The 20606-nt window shown below is 40.6% G+C and overlaps 1 long non-coding RNA gene across 2 annotated transcripts in view; it reads left to right on the top strand.

Moving 5' to 3' along the window:
• LOC120401545 overlaps window positions 1-19555 on the top strand; it is a 28392-nt gene extending 8837 nt beyond the window's left edge. Inside the window, exons 1-7 of one of the 2 annotated variants that reach the window (XR_005596526.1) lie at window positions 7994-8080; window positions 9711-9822; window positions 10083-10167; window positions 10962-11029; window positions 14800-14935; window positions 15583-15635; window positions 19285-19555. This is a non-coding gene — a long non-coding RNA (uncharacterized LOC120401545). Of the gene's footprint in view, window positions 1-7993; window positions 8081-9710; window positions 9823-10082; window positions 10168-10961; window positions 11030-14799; window positions 14936-15582; window positions 15636-19284 lie in introns of those variants that run through there. The other variant, XR_005596525.1, reaches the window with a different exon arrangement.
• The last annotated feature ends 1051 nt before the right edge of the window (window positions 19556-20606 follow it).

Raw genomic sequence — 20606 nt, 5'->3', positions numbered from 1 at the left:
ATTTTGCAATTTTCAGAAAACTCTATTCTGAATCATTCCTCCACATTCACCTGCAAACTTTACCATCGATGTTTCTATATTTTCTTCCACATCATTGATAAAGATATTAAATACTAGCTGGCCAAGAATAGACCCCTGTGACGCACTACTAGAAACACCCCCACTGAAAGGAAATTTACAGTTACTTGTTGAGTTCTGTCATCTATCCATTTACTATGCTTATCATCTATCCATTTACTATGTGGTGCATTGATTTTGTATAGTGCTAATTTTTAAATCAGAATGCCATGCAGTACTTAGTCAAAAAACTTAAATAAGTCTAAGAATATTATATTAACACATTAATACCTTTATTTTTATCAGCAAAGCTTGTAATCTCATGAAAAAATTATATCAAGTTTGTTTGCAAGATCTATCTATTTTCAATACAGCTATGTTGATTAGCATTAATTATGCTTTAACACTTTATTGATTTAATCCCATATAAAGCCTTTGCATATTTTTAAAAAATTATTGCTGCTTTCACTTTCCTTCCTAATCAAGGATAGTTTTCTAATAGGTTTCCTAAGTAATGCAGGAGAGTTACTACCCTGGTATAATTTATGCAGTGTACATCAGATAATGCAACTTGTGCTTTGGTTTCTATCCTTCATGAAAACATGATTGGGTGTGCTTTGAGTTATGGGAAATGTAGAGAGTTCTGGAAAGAAGATCTCAGAAAAGGGTAAAATGGTAGGTGAAATTTGCCCTTCTGCAGGGAGTTCTAGCACAAGGTCTGTCCACCACATAATTCCTATGCATACCTAATTTTGAGGGTTTAAGTATGACTGAAGTCGTGAAGAGACTGGTCATCATCAGCACTTGTATGAATACAGTAACCCTGTGTCAGAATATGTGTAGCTAATTGGGGAAGATGTGAGGGGGGAAAGTGTTTGCTTTTGAAATATCTTTATTGATTTTTTAATTAACAGGGCTCTCACCCAGGATTCGGGAGACTACTGGTTCAGTTCCCACCCTCTGCCTGATCAGTAGAGGGGATTTGAATAGGGATCTGCCACCTCTCAGGCCTTAACTCTCCCTCAACCTCCCACCTGCCCTGCCCACCCCCAAACTGTTTTGTAGATCTAGATGACCTCCAAGCGTGCCTGCCAGGTCAGGCCCCACATGTAAATTAGGGTGCGGAGTGCCTAGCTTCCCCTGATTCAAGAATTACTCTTGGGCTTAGGCAAGAAATAGGTGTCCAGATGCCTGAATGAGGCAACACTGGGCATACCCTCTGCAAAAATATAGGCGCCGAGCGAGTTTAGATGCCTACAGGCTTAGGTGGCAGCAGTGCTGGTGTTTTGTGAATCGCAGTGGTGCCTAAAACTAGGACTTCAGCACCTAAGTATCTTTGTGAATCCCACCCTAAGTGGGTGATTCACGTGATTGTTGAACCCTGATATTTTTATGTATTCATTTATGTATTTGTTTGTTTGTAAAATGTCAAGGATCCCAAGGTGACATAAGAAGCCTGTGGCAGAAAGGGAATTGTATCCAGGTCTTCTAAGTTTCAGCCTAGTGCCCTAACTACTGGCCCATCACAGCATTAGGGCAGCACTAAAGAGCCCACCCTGAGAGTCTATATATAAAGGATAGTTAAAATGGGCCAGATTCTATTCTGCTTGTTTCTCTTGAATAGCACTTTATTCTAACGCGCAGCCCCACTGACTCAGTGTAAGCCAGGAGATCAGAATCTGGCCCAGTGTGTTTTGGGATATATGTGCCTTCAAAGTATGACCACTCATAACTTCATATTATCCTCACTGGGCTTCATATTATCCTTCACAAAGGGGAGTTAGGCTGCGAGTAGCTTTTCCGCGCCCTGCCATCGAGTGGAATTCACAACCCCAGGCTCCTTATGCAAAGCATGGAGAGAGTTAGGCTAGGTCTACACTGGGGGCAGGGGGTGTCGACCTAATATATGCAACCTCAGCTACGTGTATAGCGTAGCTGAAGTCGGCGTATCTTAGGTCGATTTACCTGGCTGAGGACAGCAGCGAGTTGACACTGCCGCTCCCCCGTTGACTTCTCTGCCGCCTCTAGCCGCGGTGGAGTTCCAGAGTCGACAGCAAAGCGATCGGGGACCGATTTTATCGCGTCTACACTAGACGCCATAAATCGATCCCCAATAGATCTATCACTACCTGCCGATCCAGCGGGTAGTATAGATGTACCCTTAGACACCTAAAAAAGGGATTCACAGAAGCCAGCCAGCTGAGTGGGCAGCTATCTAAGCTTGCCAGCAGGAAATGCTGCCGAGAGGGGTGAGGCCTCAAAGGAAATTAGGTTCCCAATTCTGGGCCTGAGGGAGGTGCCTTTCTCCCCTTGGGATTCATAACTGTGAACCCTCTTCTGAAGTGGGGAGCCTAAGCCAGGTCAGCCCTTTCTCAAGAAAAATTGAGGAAGAGGCAGTGGTGCTGCTCTATATGCCCAAGAGGCTAGTAGTTACAACACTCACCCAGGACATGGGAGACCCAGGTTCCAATTCCTACAATGCCTGATGTGGAGCAGGGACTTGAACCCAGTTCTCCCACTGAACGTCCAGAGGAGAGATTGAAAGATATCCAGCCCAGAATACTCCATGCCTAGTGGTCAGGGCACTCACCTGGAAGGTAGCAGACCTGGGTTCAAGTCACTGCCCCACATCAGGCAGAGTGGGAATCTGAAACCAGCCTCCCTACATCCTGGATCAGTGCTCTAACCACTGGGCTATTTGGTACAAGGGTGTAGTAGTGGCCCCTCCTCCTTTTCTGTTTTCTCTGGGGCCCAATCCAATAGGTACACTTCAAGGTAGCCCCTGAGCATGTATAATGAATGGAACCCTGCAGATGAGATAGGCAGGTGAAGGCTTAGCTTATGAATCCCACTGGGGCTTAGGTGTGAGCTAAGGGCTGAGCTGCTCAATGGTGTCACATGACCAATGGCAAAAATTTAGCCACCTAAGGGATTGTTCCAAGGCAATTTAGGCACCCGATGGTTAGGCAGCAGCTGAGCAGGGGTTTTGAAGTTCTTCAATTTGGACATTGGAGCCTAAAGTGGCAGTCAGGTCTTATATCCCTCTTGTGAATCTGTTTTCAAGTAAAAAGATAATTTTGCTACATGTCAACTTTGCAGATTCACCTTCACTCTGAAAGTCAGACTTGCTGCTTTTCTTTTCATGGATCACCAGCTGTAATAAAGATTGTGTAGGCCAGATTAAGCTGTCACTTAGATTTGCGGAGCTCTATTGTCTTCAGATTGTACCCTTAGTGACACTTGTACAACCTCATTGAAGGCTGACAGGGCTCCCCAGGTGAAGCCTTGGAATGTGTAAACATGGAATCTCACAATACTCATTTTTAAGGAGTCACTCTTCAGCACAGAACCACACTCTGAGGCAGTGGTGGGCATGCAACCCATCAGGGTAATATGATTGCAGGCCACTAGACATTTTACTGACATTGACTGTCTGCAGACACAGCCATCTGCAGCTCTCAGTGGCTGCGGTTCGCCGTTCCCGGCCAATGGGAGCAGCGGGAAGCAGTGCGGGCTGCAGGGATATGCTGGCCGCCACTTCCTGCAGCACCCATTGGCCGGGAACGGCAAACTGCAGCCACTGGCTGCTGCCGGGAGCCGTGCTTGTGAACAGTCAATGTCAGCAAAATGTCTCGCGGCCCGCAATGAGATTATCCTGATGGGCCACAGGTTGCCTACCACTGCTCTAAGGTCACATGCAGAAACCATTCTCTTGCATATTTGAAAGATCAAAGACAGTGTGTGTGTCCCATGATAAACAGAAATGGGTCTCAATTGTCTAATTTTGAAAACATATGGACAATCCCAAAATATATGTGAAGGCCATAGGTGACACTGCCAAATATATGTAAGAATTGTATAAACCAAAAACATACTGCAGTGTAGATTTTTGCTAGTGTTCATTAGATGTCTGTTGGTTACATTAAAATATATTTAAAGTGATGAGTTTTTAATACTGTTGAACAGTTACCAAAAAATAGCCTGTTGTGGAGGTGAGAACTTTGCATGTCAAATTTCAGCTGTAAGTAAATTTTTATTTCCGGTTAATAATACTCAGGTGCATTATGATATATTGTCTCAGGCCCAGATTTGTAAAGGTATTTAGGCATTGCTCCACTCAGGTTGTGAGGCCTAAGTAATCTATATAGTCAAATTCCATTTTCAAAAGTGATTTACGTACTTAGGGTCCAGATCCCCAAAGGTATTTAGGCACTTAACTCCCATTGAGGATTTGGGCTTCAGGAGTTCAAGTCTCACTGAAAGTCAGTGAGACTTAGGCTATGTCTACACTACTGCGGTAAGTCAACCTAAGTTATGCAACTCCACGTACGTGAATAATGTAGCTGGAATCAACGTAGCTCAGGTCAGCTTACTGGGGTATCTACACTGTGCTGGGTCAATGGAAGACACTCTCCTGTCAACTTACCTTACTCCTCTCATTCCGGCAGAGTACCAGGGTCAACCAGAGAGCGCTCTGCCATCTATTTAGTGGGTCTTCTCTAGACCTGCTAAATCAACCACCAGAGCATCAATCCTGGGGTAGTGTAGACATAGCTTTAGGCTCCTAAACACTTAGGTCACTATTGGAAATGGGATGTACCCATCTAAATCAGAACAAAACAATGCCTCAATATCTTTAAAAATCTGGGCCTATGCAAAGGGACTTCTGCTGTTGAAACCAGATCGGAATACATTGCTGTGCTTGCGCAATAGCCAGTTCTTTTAAATGTTAATAACTGTTATGGGTAGTTTTTCTTTTAAAAAATGCAAACAGATTATTTCACCTGATGGATCATTAGCCAACAAAATTTCAGTCCAAAAGAGTAAACTACTTTTGACAAATGCAAATACAAAAAGAAAGGAAAAAAATAATTGTGTCCTTAATTAACTTCAGTTTTGCTTCTTTACATTCCCGTGACTTTAAATACAAAGTGATGGATTTTGGTGATGGGGGAAGGGAATTTGTACTAAACAAAGCTTTGCTCTCAGGACTGTGTATGCCAAGGTCGGTCTGGAAGGGATACTTATGGCTGAGCTAATAAATTCTGATAGAGAGGTTTAGAACAAAAATCCTGACAGACCCTTAACTACAGTAATGCTAGCAGGAATCAGTACAATATCATCTGCTGCTGAATACTATCCGTATGTGAACACTGTTATACAAAAGGTTAATATGCCAATTTTATTTCCTTCTCTACAGCTATAATTTAAACAAGTTGCACACATAAGTGATGTTATATGCATAGGATTTTGCAGTAAGTTTGCAGTGTCAGGTTTGTTTATCAAAATCATATTTTAACTACTTGCCCAGGGGCTCTGTTCTAGGAAACTACACGCTGCAAGCTGAGTTTTAAAGAGGTAGTTTTCATTTTCCATGAACTTTCAATAGCAATTTCAGAGTTCTGAGCAGCATGCTTAGTTTAAACTTCACACTATGCCACAAATTTACAATTAGGTTTAATTACTTAGCAACAGAGTTTACTCTTGTTTTACATGATTGGCACGTGACCTTTTCAGATCTTATAGTGGTTGGCAAACTCCCCCTTGCCTCTCCTGGGGAAAATTTCTATCTAATGTTTTGGAGGCCTTTTACAATGTTATTGTTCCTATTCTGCAATGTTAGCATCGCCCATAAACCTAATAGCCACATAGTAGTTAATAAGAGGCAGAAAGTTTTATAGTCTTTCCCACAGTTGTTAAAATACTGCTACTGTAATTTACTCCTAGCCACACAAAGCCTATAGGTAATTGTGGAAAATAAGACGCCGTGTATTTGTGTATACTTGTAGTCCAAGGGGAGCATTAATCTGAATATAATGGATTTAGAAATTACTTATACTGCTTGACAGGTAAATGTAGACATTTTGAGCCAATCCTTGCAAAGATATACTTTCAGTATTTCAGGATTTTCAAATCCTTTGGGCGAAGCCCTGGCCCCACTGAAATCAATAGCAAAATTCCCATTGACTTCAGTGGAGCCAGGATTTCACCCTTTGCCTTTTAATGGCAAGAAACAACAATGTTGCAAGTGTACTCTGTAGTCAACCACAAGGAGAGGTAATTTTCCAGTTGCCTCTCTGTTATATTCAAAATATGTGCATTTCTAAGGGCCTGACTGTGCCACCCTCTGGTTCTGCCACCTTAGACCTTCTGAGGGTCTTTACTCCACATGTAGTCACACCGATGTCAGTGGGATCTGTCCAGGTGTGAGAAACTCAGTAAGGGTGGAAGAATTAGGCAGAATCATAATGAGCTAGATTGTGTTTCCTCCAGGTTGGAATGGGGAGACGAGGGGTGGGAAATTGGCAGGGCTGAGGTGGTGCAAGGAATGTTTTACTACCTGCCTCTGGACTAAGGAGGAAACAGGGAGGAGAGGGTGCTTCAGAGAAGTTATTAAATCAATGGGATTATTCATGTGTTTGCAGGCTTGCTATGCCCAGTAAGTGCAGTTGTTTACAATAACCACGAGACTTGTACTAACTTGTATCTCTATTACTAGGCAAGCACTGCTCTCAGTTCCATAGTTAGGACTGAGTTCAATTTTGCACACAAAGCAGGGATTCAGCCACTTTATCTTAATTATGTAAAAAGCGACAGAGTCCTGTGGCACCTTATAGACCGGGGTAGGCAACCTATGGCATGCGTGCCAAAGGCGGAATGCGAGCTGATTTTCAGTGGCACTCACACTGCTTGGGTCCTGACCACTGGTCCAGGGGGCTCTGCATTTTAATTTAATTTTAAATGAAGCTTCTTAAACATTTTAAAAACCTTATTTACTTTACATACAACAATAGTTTAGTTATATATTATAGACTTATAGAAAGAGACCTTCTAAAAATGTTAAAATGTATTACTGCACACAAAACCTTAAATTAGAGTGAATAAATGAAGACTCGGCACACCACTTCTGAAAGGTTGCCGACCCCTGTTATAGACTAACAGACGTATTGGAGCATAAGCTTTCATGGGTGAATACCCACTTCGTTGGATGCATGTAGTGGAAATTCCCAGGGGCAGGTATAAATAATATGCCTGCATATTTAGACCTGCCTCTGGAAATTTCCACTACATGCATCCAATGAAGTGGGTATTCACCCACGAAAGCTTATGCTCCAATACGTCTGTTAGTCTATAAGGTGCCACAGGACTCCTTGTAACTTTTTACAGATCCAGACTAACACGGCTACCCCTCTGATACTTGATACCTTAATTCTGTGTTTCTTGGGTTTACAGTACTTGGTTTTGGAATAATTGCAACATCTCTGTAATGTATTTTACTTTAATTACTGATATGTATTATCAGTTATATCTCCATTTTAGCATAATGTCTGAGAAATTATCAAAGAAATTGCACAGGCAAACATGCATGAGTTGTTTGACTTGGTGACACTACTTATTTGACTTCTGTTTCACCTGAAAATTGAGTGCAGGTGTAGATTATGTATTAGTTACAGGATGATAGTAGCAATCTATAGGCTTGATCCTGAATTCAGTGGGAGTTTTGAGAGCATAATGAATGCAGGCTGAATCCTATACCGATTAAGGGGTACCTTGTGAGGGCAGTGTATGGGGACTTAACCAGGGAATTTCCATGAACAGTGGCAAGAGTTTCACAATTAATTAATCCCTTTGCACTGTACTGAAATGTTATCCATATATGGCACAATTACAGTGTCATCATGCTATAGTAAATTTCTAAAAACGAAATGGTATTTTTACACAATAATTTCTGCCTTTAACATGACCGCATTATTTTCTGTATTCTGGACTACATATATGGGTATACGCAATTATCCATCTAAAAATAAACCCCTGACATTTCTGTGTATGGTGATGAAGAATGGTTACATCATAATTATGAGAAACACTGCACCATGGTTACAGTGAGCTAGATTGTAACTTGGACGACACGCCCGACAGAGGGTTAAGAACCAATTCCCATGAGGTTCTGTGGCACGCCCTGTCCTAAGTTCTGAGCAAATGGGTTCACTTCGGGGTACCTGTTTACACCCTCTTGGAGCAGGTGGGCAGGGAGTTGGGAGAGGGGCAGTGTAGTAAAATAGTAATCGAGGGGTTAACTGGGTTACTTAGAGTATTATGGGTTGGAGCCATGCTCCACCCCTCCTTTATTTCTGTTTAGTTGCTGGGCATTTCCCCCCACTCTGTTTGTTATGTAGTTGAATAAAGCAGCATGTTCGCAGCCTGCAGTACAGTAAGTAGAGTGTGTTTCTTGGGCACTGAGCTCTCCTTTTATAAAAAAGTAGGGAATGGGAGATGCCTAGCTCTGCCAAACACCCCCTTTTCTGGCCAGCACAACTGAGTTAGTGCACACTGATTAGTAATTAGTTGGTGGTATAGGCCAGCAGCAAGTTACTATCCTTTGGAGTAAGCTGGGGAAGACAGCTACAATTCCTTCCCTGAGATGCCCTGTGGCAGAGCTGCTCTATGCCACCCCGAATAATATGCCCTACCCTAGTGATGCAATAATCTAGCCTGGTACTAATACCACTTCTGGAAAGTGAAAGCCAAGCATGGCATTGGAAAAATAAACTTGTCTTCATGTATACTGGTGTCGTAGTAATCAACAACACTTTACGGTTCTAAGGCTTTGTCCAAAACTCATTGACCTCAAGGGAAGTTTTCCCAGTGACTTCTGTAGGCACCCTTTTCTAGAGGAGCCGTGGAACTTAACTGGGGGTGTGTTAGTTGGGAAGCTCCTGAGTGCTGCAATCCAGCCTTGGAGACTATAACTCCCATGATGCCTTGGGGAAGAGAGAGCGACTTCTTTTCCCAGGGAGAGCACCGGTGGGCTCCACTTTGGATAGGAGTTGAGATGGCTTTTGTGGAGCTCATTCCAAACCAGGAGTTGCTACTACGAAGCCAGAAGCTGCTGCTGAGATCCAGCTGGGACTTTGATTGAGCAGGGAGCCTCAGAGGCTGCTGGTGGCTTCACTGGAGCCAGGGCAGAGACTGCTGCTGTGCCTAGAGCTGACTGAGGTGGGCTTGCAGTGAAGACAGTGTGAGTAACCATCACTCTCGTTTGGGAAAGTGCTTGCAAGGGAAGAAGGACAACAAAAAGACTCTAAGGATTGTCTGAGCCTGAGAAGAGGTGGAGTGGTCTTCTCATTGAACCAGAACCCAGGGTTGTGGACATTCAGTTAAAACAACTCCAATCTTCAGAGGGGGTGTGCAGTTTGTTGCCTTGGCTGGACTGATTCACTGGACCAACAAAGTGCTGTCTCCAGTGACAAGATCTTCAAGTGCACCCACACAAGCAAGCGTATAGAACTCTGAAATCCCAAGAAGTGTACACTCCAGGGTGGGGTAAATGGTGTCAGTGCAAATGCAAGTTAGATAAGTTTCATAAACTGTATTTGTTAATTGATTTATTGAACTGCCCCCTGCTGATTTAAATGAGTGATGACATTTAATCTCAGTCTGTTATATCATGTGTAGTTAAGTTGTTAAGTAAAGGTGTGTTAACTCCAATTTAAGTGTATATTGGGTGTATGTTGTTTATAATTGGTATTTTGAGTTAAACCCATTACACAGATTAGCTCAGGTTTATTCCTGGAAGCTCCCAAGGCTCGCCATTGAGTGTGTACAGGGCCCAGCCAGGTGGAGGCACTGCCAACTGTAATTTCCTTTACAAGTAAAAGGACTGCAGCAGAGGGGTGGATAGAGGATTCCAACCTATTCAATATCGCCACTGGGATACACAAGATCGCCTTTATTGTCAACAACATCAGGTGCTTGGGCACACAGGTGAGTGTTGCCTGCTCCCGAGTAACCCAGGGAGGAAAAAGGGGTTACACTTTAATGGACTGGGCATCAAACTGTACTGACTCTTTCATCGTAGAATCTCAAAATGCTTTACAAACATTAAGGGCCTGAATCTGCCTCCTTACTCTCATATTCATGGAGTGAGATGGTATTTAACATGACTGAGGGTGACAGAATGGGGTTCTAAATAACTTGGAATCATCCACGTATAGTATGTAACTATTACTAACCCCGTTTAACAGATAAGGAAGCTGCACCAGTGACCAAGATCAGACAGCAATTCTGTGGCAAACTCAGGAGTAGAACCCAAGACTCTAAACATCGTAGGTATGTAGACTTCCGTGCTTTGAACATGGATATTATGGTATGAGGAAAGAGTTCAGAACCATTTGCAGTTGTCATATTCTTTCTAAATATCTTGTTTCACCTGGAAACATGACAGAGTTTCATAATATCTTGTTTCACCTGCTGACATAGTAGTAAAATTAGAAACGTTTCCTGTTGGTTGTCCAGCTGTTTTACTTTTCTGTTTTTTATTTTTTATTTATGTTTACCTCGCTTGAAAATGAATCGTTATAGAAGTACTGCAATAGCTAAATGACCTTTTTTTTTAACCCATGTTCCATTAAGGAAGATATTATTCTTAATTCAATACACTAAAAGTTTAAAAATGAAATGGGGTAAATTTTTAAAAAGCACCTACATGACTTAGGAGCCTAACTCCCAATAACTTTCGATGAAGCTGAGGCTTCTATGTTGAAAATGTTATCTAAGATTGTATAGCAATACCTTAAAATCTCTCTCAATAAAAGAGAAGAGTGAAACTGTTCTTCAGGAGAGATCGTGGGTGCCATATTCTTTGGAGTCCTGGTACTCATATGTTTGTCAGCACTCAAAGATATCTTCAGGGTTTTTTTTGTTTGTTTGTTTCATGCAATAATTTGCAGAAAGTTCATATACAATTAGAGGTGTCCCCAATAATCCCATTTGAGGCTAAGGCACTTAGAGGCAGGATTTTCCAACTATAGCAGCTAGTTCAGAAGCCCAGTGCCACTGCACTAGCAGTTGTCAGGAAGACGGAGTGACGGCTCTAATTACCAGTGTCTATATGTTTCCCATAGGAGGAGACAAGCTGTCACAATTCCTTGCTAGTCATATGACAGAAAACTAAAAGAAACACCAACTGAAGGTGAGTACACATGTACAATAAATTCAGCCCCCATTGCATTAGCTTATTTTTAGGATTGTGATGACTTTAAATTTGGATTGATGTTCCCTGGGACATGAATTCATAATACTTTAAATATGACTTTGTAGGGTACTCTTAAGAGTTGAGGGGACATAGAATTCCTCATTGTGTTCAGAGAGATAGACAAGGTGGTCAGGTAATATCTTTTATTTGACCAACTGCTGCTGGTGAAAGAGACAAGCTTTCAAGCTCTTCTTCAGGTCTAGGAAAGGTAATCAGAGTGTAACAGCTAAATATGAAGTGGAACTGATTGTTAAGCATAAGGAGTTAACACAAGTTGCAAGACACCATTCAAAATTAAGAGGGCAATTAACATCTTTGCAGTCATGGGACAAAAGAGAGTTAGTGAGTTACAGACTGTTGTAATGAGACATATAATCAGTGTTTCTGTTGTGCACATGATTTTTGGCTCTAGCAGAGTTATGAATTTAAGTTCCAAGTTCATCTTTTGAAGGTGCTGTGCAGGTTTCCTTTGAGGACATTTTGACAAAAGTGTTTGCCCACAAGCAACAGGATATTTTTGTCTTTTATCATTTTTCTGTGCAAGTTTATTGGAGAGCGTAGTGATTATCTAGTTTCACCCACATAGTATTGTAGGGGTATTTGATGCACTGGATGAGGTACACCACATGTTGTTATATGCATGTGTAGGAACCATGGATCCTGAAAGGTGTGTTGTGAAGGGTTTTGATCATGTAGCAGAGGAGATCTGTCTGCAGGTTTTGCACCTGTTGTTCTGGCTGTGTCTGGTGCTGCTTTTTTGTGGGTATGGCCTGATCTATAGCAAGCTTGCTTCTGATGATGAATTTGCTTAAGTTGGGGGTTGTTTGAAGACCAGAAGAGGAGGTTTGGGAAATATTTCTTTCAGGATGTGTTTCCATTAAGTATGGGTTATAATTCTTAGGATGATACCCTGTATGGGTTCCAGTGTGCATGGTAGGTGACAGCTAGGGGTATGTGGTGAGTGCAGGTCTTTTTTCTGTATTGAAACAGGTTTTTTCAGGGGAATTAGCATGGCCCATTCCATGATGCAATCCACTTCTCTGTTGGAGTGTCGTTGTCTGGTGAAGGCAATTTTAAGCAGGTTCAGAGGTGCATCTCAGACTTTCTTCTCAGAGCATATTCTGTGGTATTTGAGTGCCTGGTTGTTGATAACAGATTTCTTGGTATGTCTGGGGTAGGTGCTGGATCTGTGGAACTAAGTATGGTGACCTATGGGTTTCTTGTATATAGTTATCTGTATGGTTCCATTGTTGAAACCAAGAAGTTGATGCTGATGTGGGAGTAGTCTATAGAGAATTTGACAGATGGGTGGTGGTTGTTGAAGTTGGGATGGAAATCTGTGAGAGAGTTTAGGTCATCTGTCCAGAGGATGAAAATATCATTGATGTATCTCAGGTATACCATTGGTTTCATGCTGCGTTTTTTCAGAAATTCCTCCTCAAGGTGACGGTGAAGAAAGGTGTAGAGAAGGACTACTAGGATGATCAGAGGAATGGAGAATCTAGAAATGGATGAGTTTGGTAATGTATTTGGGGGTGGATAGCTGAGTGCTGTCCATTGTCTTGTAGATATTTGAGGCAAGCAGCAATTCTGTCCTGGTGAGGGATGTTGATGTATAGGGAAGTGACATCTATGGTGGCAAGGATGGTGTTCTGAGGTGGGTTGTTGATGTTGTGGAGTTTCTGGAGAAAGTTGGTTGTGTCCTGGAGGAAACTTGCCCTTTGTGTGGTGAGTGATCTGAGGATGTTTTTTATGAGTCCTGATATTCCTTCAGTCAGAGTGCTGTGGTTAGATATGATGGGTCAGCGTGGAATCCTTTGATTTTGTATGTTGGGAAACATGTAGAAGGTCCCCGGGGTGGGTTTGTGGGGGATGAGGTTGTAGAGTGTTTCCTGGAGTTATTTGGAGAAGGATTTTTTGATATCCGAAAATTCCTGTGTGAATTGTGGTATGGGGTGGTCTTTGAGTTTTTTATAGTAGGGGGTGTTGGAGAGTTGTCAGTTGGCTTCGTTAACATAGTCATCACCGTTGAGGACTATGATGGCACCCCCTTTGTCTGCTGTTTTGAACATTGTTTCACAAAGACAAGGATTTATACAGTATAGGTGCTTTTTAACAAAGAAAGGTAGAAGAAATATAAACTTTATTCTCGATTTTAAAATGAACGCATGATTTGTATATGAGATGTTTCCCAAGCAATGTATGTTTAAGACCACTGAATAGATATATGCATACAACTGATATGCCATTTCCCTATTTTTACCTTTGTACATTGAATATAGTAAGAACTTGTTCTTGAACATAGTTTAGACAATACATATGTCACAAGCAATGATAAATGAAAGAAAGAAAGCACCAGAAAGGCAAACTAACTAGACAGGTAGACCCTCATCAGCATCACATTCTGTTCCATAGCTGCAATAACAATAATTGAGCCAGACACATGGATTTTAAGTGCCTCCTAAGGAGGGCAGTTAGGGAGATACAGTGCTGAAAGAAAATTACATTCTGAAACTTGGTGTCTCAGTTTTGTAGCTGCCAACCTTGTTCTGTCAAAAGCCTCAGCTGTTGTCTTGTCTTCTAGAATTAGAAGGGTATGGGGGGAAATAAAGAGAAGCCAGTATGCATTTCTGTCTACAAGGAGGTGCTGGTCCAAATTCTTAATTCATTTGTATATTATTAAAGAGACCTTTAATTAGTTTTAGGTCCAACTAGAACAAAGTTTTATTGTGTGGAATGAAGTTTACATTGGGGGTATATGCATGTCCTGGCTCGGTGAATGAATACTGAGTGAGCTCCTCAACAGTCATTACTGTGTTCTTTTTCATTTCTGTTTTAACCATTTTGCCTCTTGGGTTTTCTAATTCTTTGTTAGTCTTCTAATTGCTGAGAGAGACTCTTGCATTCAAAGAGGGGAAATCAACAGCTTCTGGTTCTGCTGTTGACTGAATATCCTTCATTGGTACATCTATCTCAACCTAGAAAACAGACCTTGTGGATTTCAAGTTTGTAGTGATGAGAAGTCTAGTACTCAGTGTTGACAACTTTTATTATGAGTCTTGCAATATTCGGTGTTTTTCTCAAAGCCCCAACACTTAGACACTTTTGATTAAGTGAGAATCTTGGTGCTTATTTTAAAAAGCTAGTTTCTAGAACTCCTGTTGCAGAGAAAATCTTGAAAACATGACCCAAGTGGACCTTAAAGATTCAAAATCCAGAAGGCAAATAAGAGTACCCCACATTTATTGTTTTTTTTTTAATAATTTCATTCTTTTTAAGACCATTTCATGAATTTTGAAGCCCTGACTCATGATTTTTGAATGCTTAGGCTTAGCAATGCTGTGATCCGGTTAGGTGGTGAACACTATGACCGTTTTTAGCTTCAAGATGCTCAGCACTTTAAAGGGATGGTCCCAATAATGGTGCATTGTCCCCAGTATCCTTTTGTCAACCACTGATTGCAAGGTAGAGAGAATCCTGGGAAGAGTATGAAGTTAGGAGGTTGCTATGATGAACTTAGAAAATTCAGTATGGCCTGGATGCAACATAATAGAAATCCGACTAATAAAATTGATGTTGAGAACAAGGATAGAAATAGAAAGGAACCTTAGACTGGTTGTAGCCATGGAGAAAATGAAGTCAGATGAAACAGAACATTTCTTGAAATAATGATTGATCAATATTATAGCCCCTAACTTCTTGGGCAGTTTTATAACTTGTTCTTTAGCCTGGAGATTGCAGCCAACCTGCATTCACCTGAAACATTCTGATAGAATACAAACCCTCAAAATGAGAAACAGACTGGCGAGGACACTGGAATTTCAAGGAATTTCAAAGATTAGGGTATGTACTGATTTTTAAGATTAAAAGTTCCTATTTATTTTCAGTATAAATACACTGGATTTTATGGTCCCTCTGTTTAAGAAGCGGCAAGGCTATACTATGGTTTAAAGAGAAGGATAGCACCTAAAACATTTTTTTCCCCTGGTGAGCTCAATATCCTGCCTGGCTTCCTGTGAACTACCTAGGAGAAATATATTTCAACATGCCTTGAAGATAATATGTTCCTAATGCAAGAAGAGTCAGTAAACGTCTCGCCACAGATGGAATGCAACTTTGGAGGAAACAGAAATAAATTGATTCTTAAATGTTAGAACCTTTTGGATTCCATTTGATTAGTGTAAGGAACTGACATAGTCCAGTACTTTACCTTTATTTTATTAGAGGTAGATCTAGTAGAACCTCATATTGTTAAGGTTGCCTTACACTTTCCATTGTAAGACTTCATTTTCACTTGCTTTTATAGCTTTACCAAACTTTAACAGTTCAAGCTGAAAATTGTGTGTGTGTGTGTGTATATATATATATATATATATATATATATATATATATATATATATGAAAATAATTTGCCTGAGACTCTTTGGACAAAGTAATAGAGGTTTAGAGCACATGCCTTATATATCTGTCTTTATGATTTTCTTCTTCAGGTATCAGTCCATTATGAAGCAAGGTTTTTAATTTTCTATGGCCTGTTTTAAAGGTGAGAAAGACAAAGAGAGAACAGGGTTCTGTGTATTATCACCATTATTAGTAGTATACTATAATGTTTACAAGGCATTTTTATGTTAAGAATGTTGTTAAAGAAAGATAAATAAATGCATACTTTTTTAGACAGAAATTGCAGACAATTTGAATTCCTAGAATGTGAGGTCACTTTTAAGAAAATGCACCACAATATGTATGAAAATGTTAGGTATATTGTAAAGACACCATTATTTTACCAGCCTAGGGTGACCAGATATCCGTATATTATCGGGTCCATCCTGATATTAGGGGTATTGTCTTATACGGGTGTAACTATAACACATACACACACACAAAAAGTATCCTGATTTTTCACACTTGCTATCAGGTCACCTAACCTGCCCCCATGAGATCTGGAGGAAGAAATCTGCTCATATTCCTTGAGACATAAGATGGTCTTTTGAATTGCTAATATTATGTCTGTACTTAATAGTTGTAGTATTTGTGAAGTTCCATACCCAATTGTCATTCAATTTGTTCTATTGAGAATACAATTTCCATGCTGATACAGAGAGATACTGTATATAAAGCAATAGTTAAGACAATATTGACAATGTGTTTAGTATTAATTTTCATACCTTCTTGCCACTTTTGAAAATTTCTCAGTGTTCTTGCTATGAATATGGATGAAGCATTCCAAAGAACTGAGAATAACAGCTCTTTTTATTTGTTTTAAGGGATGATAGCAGTTACTTATTCCACTTCTGGAGCTGGATATATTCAGATTAGGTGGAAATGTACACCTTTTAGGTTTGCAAACTTCAGCATAGCCCAATGCCTGAAATTATTCAAAGGCTTGCTTTTGTTTCACATATTAATACCATGTAAAAAGTTTGTTCACTAGCTCCTTAATAATGCAAAATATAGTGTTTCTGTCACAAATAGCTCTGGCGTAAATCCCTGGTCACTGTAACCCTGTAATTCAAAGTAGGTTTGTTTCGTCTCTGAAATTTGTGATTGTGAATGTCTGACGGTTGGCAGTAACACATACTGATGCTGCCAGGAAAAATTTAGGTCCAATACAGTCATGCTTAGAGCTTCCTTCACTGAGGTCTTGCAATAACCTTGCCTTGTATGGCCTCAAGACAATTGAATTCTCCTTCATATTGTACACTCATATAATCTCATTACAGTCTCAAGCCTTTTTTCCCAAAGATGCTTAAAACTGTTGGTATGCAAATTTGGATTTGGGAGACATATCTAAGCCATCCATACATATGAACTTAACTTATAAAATGGCTTGATGGCTGAAAGAGGGGGTGGCAGTTGTTTCATGATTTTTCTGGTGGATTGTCATGTTTTAAAGAGCAGTCCATGTTCTACAAATAGCGCAGATCACATGTTCTCTCATTTGTATAACTTAGAAAATTACCAATGTAATGAAAATAGCTCCGTCTAAATATCTCCTCTAGCCACACTTAATAAAACAATAAGAGACCTGGAATTTCTCTGTAAATCTTTTAGTTAAACAAGGTATTTTGTGTACCTACAGTAAGTGTGATATTTACTTTTCATTATTCATGAAACAACTTTAATATGCCTACTGCTTCTTCTGGTACAATGTTCAGTTCCAACATACTGGGGCTCATGCTGAGTTGTATCTGAAGATATCATCCGCAATAAACATGAGCTGCTGTGACAATAGGATGGCAGAAGGTGAAGAATTGCTTTTCTTGTGCAAGGGTGCATGTGTGTGTGAGACAGAGAGATTTTGATTGTGTTTACAGGATTCATTCACAGCACAGCAGGCAGTATTCACACTGTAATATTCACACTAACACAGATAATTTGATTTTCAACCTGGTTAGCATGCATTCAGACATAGCGATACATGAAAATATATGCTTTAACAGTGCATTTTAAACAAGGTTGCACACTTTAAGTCGGAATATATTAGAGGTGAGTATTGATGTTAGCAATTGTAGGAATCCTGGAAAGCCCCATTCAGCATACGGCATGTGTTACAAAATTAGTAAAAAAAACAACAAATACTCATTTGTAAGTCTCACAGGCTGCCAACATTTCTAGTATGAACTGAAAAGGATGGACTTCACTGAATTTAAAATCAAGGGTTTGTGACTAGATGGCATCTTAGGGCTTGTCTTCACTACAGGGAGATCGACACTGCTGCAATTGATGATGCAGGGGTCAATTTAGCGGGTCTAGTGAAGACCCGCTAAATCGATGGCAGAGCACTCTCCGGTCGACCCCAGTATTCCAGCTGTCTGAGAAGAGTAAGGGAAGTCGACCGGAGAGCATCTCCTGTTGACGCAGCATAGTGAAGACACCAGGGTAAGTCGACCTAAACTACATCGACTCCAGCTATATTATTCACATAGCTGGAGTAGCGTAACTTAGGTCTGATTTACTCCGGTAGTGAAGACAAGCCCTCAGTCTCAACTACTAGTGAAAATCTATTTATGGAGCCTGACTTTGAGCTTACTTACACTGGGCAATATTACAACTTGCCCTTGCATGCCTGCTCAAGAAAGTGAAGGGGCTTATGGCTCAGCCTACATTGCTACTCTTTGTACTGGAAGGAAAGCTGGCTTCCTCCCCCTGGGCAGAAAACAGCACGGAGTGGATGGAGCCTGGGTGTTGGCACGCACAGCTGAGCTGGCACAGGCAGAGAAGTAAGCTAGTGCTGGTCCAGAGCCAGTAATGCATTTTTGCCCTTTGGAGCAAGGGAAGAGCCAGCAGAACCATTGGTGACACGATTGTATTAATAATAAAATATACTTTGCCCAAACAACTTGTTGTGATTTCAAGACAGAACATTATATGCAAGAAGCATGCGTAAATTTGTGTAAGCTTTTGCTAAATGTCCAGGGGGCACATTCGCAGCTTGCATAGGAAGGCGTAGTTCTAGCTGCTTACCCCAGTGGTGCATTTGGCCGTAAACCACTTGGAGTCTTTTCAGTGTCATACTTCTGATGTTTTCTTAAGTATCATTAGTATTGAGACTGTCTGGTCCCCCAAGTAATTATCCTTACTGCTTGGGTTTGGACCAGGAATTGTCTCTGCAGTGTGTTGCCTCATTAATACAGTGTAAAGGGAAAAAAAACAAAATAGTAACTGGGAAAAAATGGAGGTGAAAGGAGAAGAGTGAGAATAAAAAACATACTGGGCAGGATCCTCACCTCGAGTAATTCAGTGTAGCATCATTGACTTCAGTGATGTTATATCAATTTACACCATCTGAGGATCTGGCCTTTCTTATTATTAAAACATGTTGAGGATTCCCCTACCACCCCATGCTAAGAAAAGCAGCTGGTGAAAGTTATGTTTATGCACTACAGATGGATCAGCAACTGCAGCCATATAGCTCTATGTATCTGGTAAACAGGTGTTTGATTTCATATTTGCCAACTAGCCAGCAGAAGCAAATTATTTTTGTAGGATATAGGGGAAGGATGTCACTGAAGTTTTTTAAAAGTAAGAGACAATTATTATTGGCTCCATTTTTTTTTGAGAGAGAAGGATATCTTGCACCAATCCTCCTTTATAACAGATCAGGGCATTGAAAAAGTATGCAGAGGGGAAAAGCACTATAAAATGTTCTCAAAAAAAGATTATATTCAAATTACATATTTGCATGTTTTCAGTGGAAGCAGCAAGCAGTGGATGTGTTTTCAGAGCAAGTGTGTGTTCCATATAAGGAAGAGGAAATTGCCTAAATTCTGGAGAAACACCTTTCTAAGGACTTCTGGAGATTCAGCACAGAGAAGGATTGCTTGAAACCACAGCATCCCTCTCAGGTGTGAGAGCTGAAGCCAATCTATTCCTTAGGAGTAGTACTAGTGATTAACATAGTCCTCTTTCTGATTAACAAATATCTGCACACCAATCGTAATAACTGTGAATCTATTCATTATTTGTAGCTATCCAATGAATAGTTAGGACAATTAATTTACAACCTATTTATAAGCTGTTCATGTTGACAGTACTGGTTTTATTTATGTTGTGTTATTGCTCAAATAAGGGACACAGTATTTTTTTCTTCTCTCTGATTCAATGACAATTTTAAACAGGAGAATGATTAATTATGAACTTCCGGATGAGTAATCATTCATGCTAACATTCATTAAACTCTCAGCATTTGTGAGCATTTTCACGAATACCCATCAGTGGTCTAAATATTCACTAATAACTAATATTAGGACTCTGTGAATCATGGCGATCCAAAATCAGCACTTTTATTTGCAAACTGGGTTATTATTTTAGTCTTTGACCAGCTCTAGGGAGAGCTCTTTATTATAGAATGCAAAGAGGTATCCTAAGGCAATGTAACAGGCTTTCAGTGTTTGCCTGAAAGACTCCACCCTGTTACCAGCTATTGATCCTGTTGGGAAAAGTTTAAGTAGACTCTGCTGATGTCTTGAGACAGATGGACAGACATAAGGGAGGTGGGAGTGTCTCTCTACAGAGAGATGATCTAGCATGTGCTAGGAGCAGTCTAGAATGAGGAACCCTAGAGGAAACAAACCTTTGTTGTTGTTAATTTTTTTTAATGATACCAAACCTTTGGAAGGGGTGAGTTTGGAATCTTCATACTGTGTTGGAAAAGGCTCCTGCTCATGTGTGTTGTTAGCAAAGGATTTTTTTAACTACCCCTTTCTGTTGTGGATGGGATAAATGATGGAAGAGCAATAGTAGCAACAACAGCAGGTTGTATTGGAATTTGTGGGGAGCACCAGAAGGAGCATGGACAGTCCCAGGAGCAGATGTGTTAATCCATGGACACAGCCCAAAATGGGACCAGAAGTTGACTCCAAGGGCCACCTGCTCAACTTTGATCAGGTAGTTGCTGCTGCTCAGAAGGAAGCGTGGGTCCCTTTTTTAAAAATGAGGTCCAAGTTGCATTTTAGTCCCTGAGCAAGGATCCTGTTGCTGACTATGAGGCTGTCAAAGCTGCCATCCTGGACTG

The sequence above is a fragment of the Mauremys reevesii genome, linkage group 3, assembly GCF_016161935.1.
Source record: "Mauremys reevesii isolate NIE-2019 linkage group 3, ASM1616193v1, whole genome shotgun sequence".
Classification (NCBI taxonomy): Eukaryota; Metazoa; Chordata; order Testudines; family Geoemydidae; genus Mauremys; species Mauremys reevesii.
This window is presented reverse-complemented; position numbering and strand designations above follow the sequence as displayed.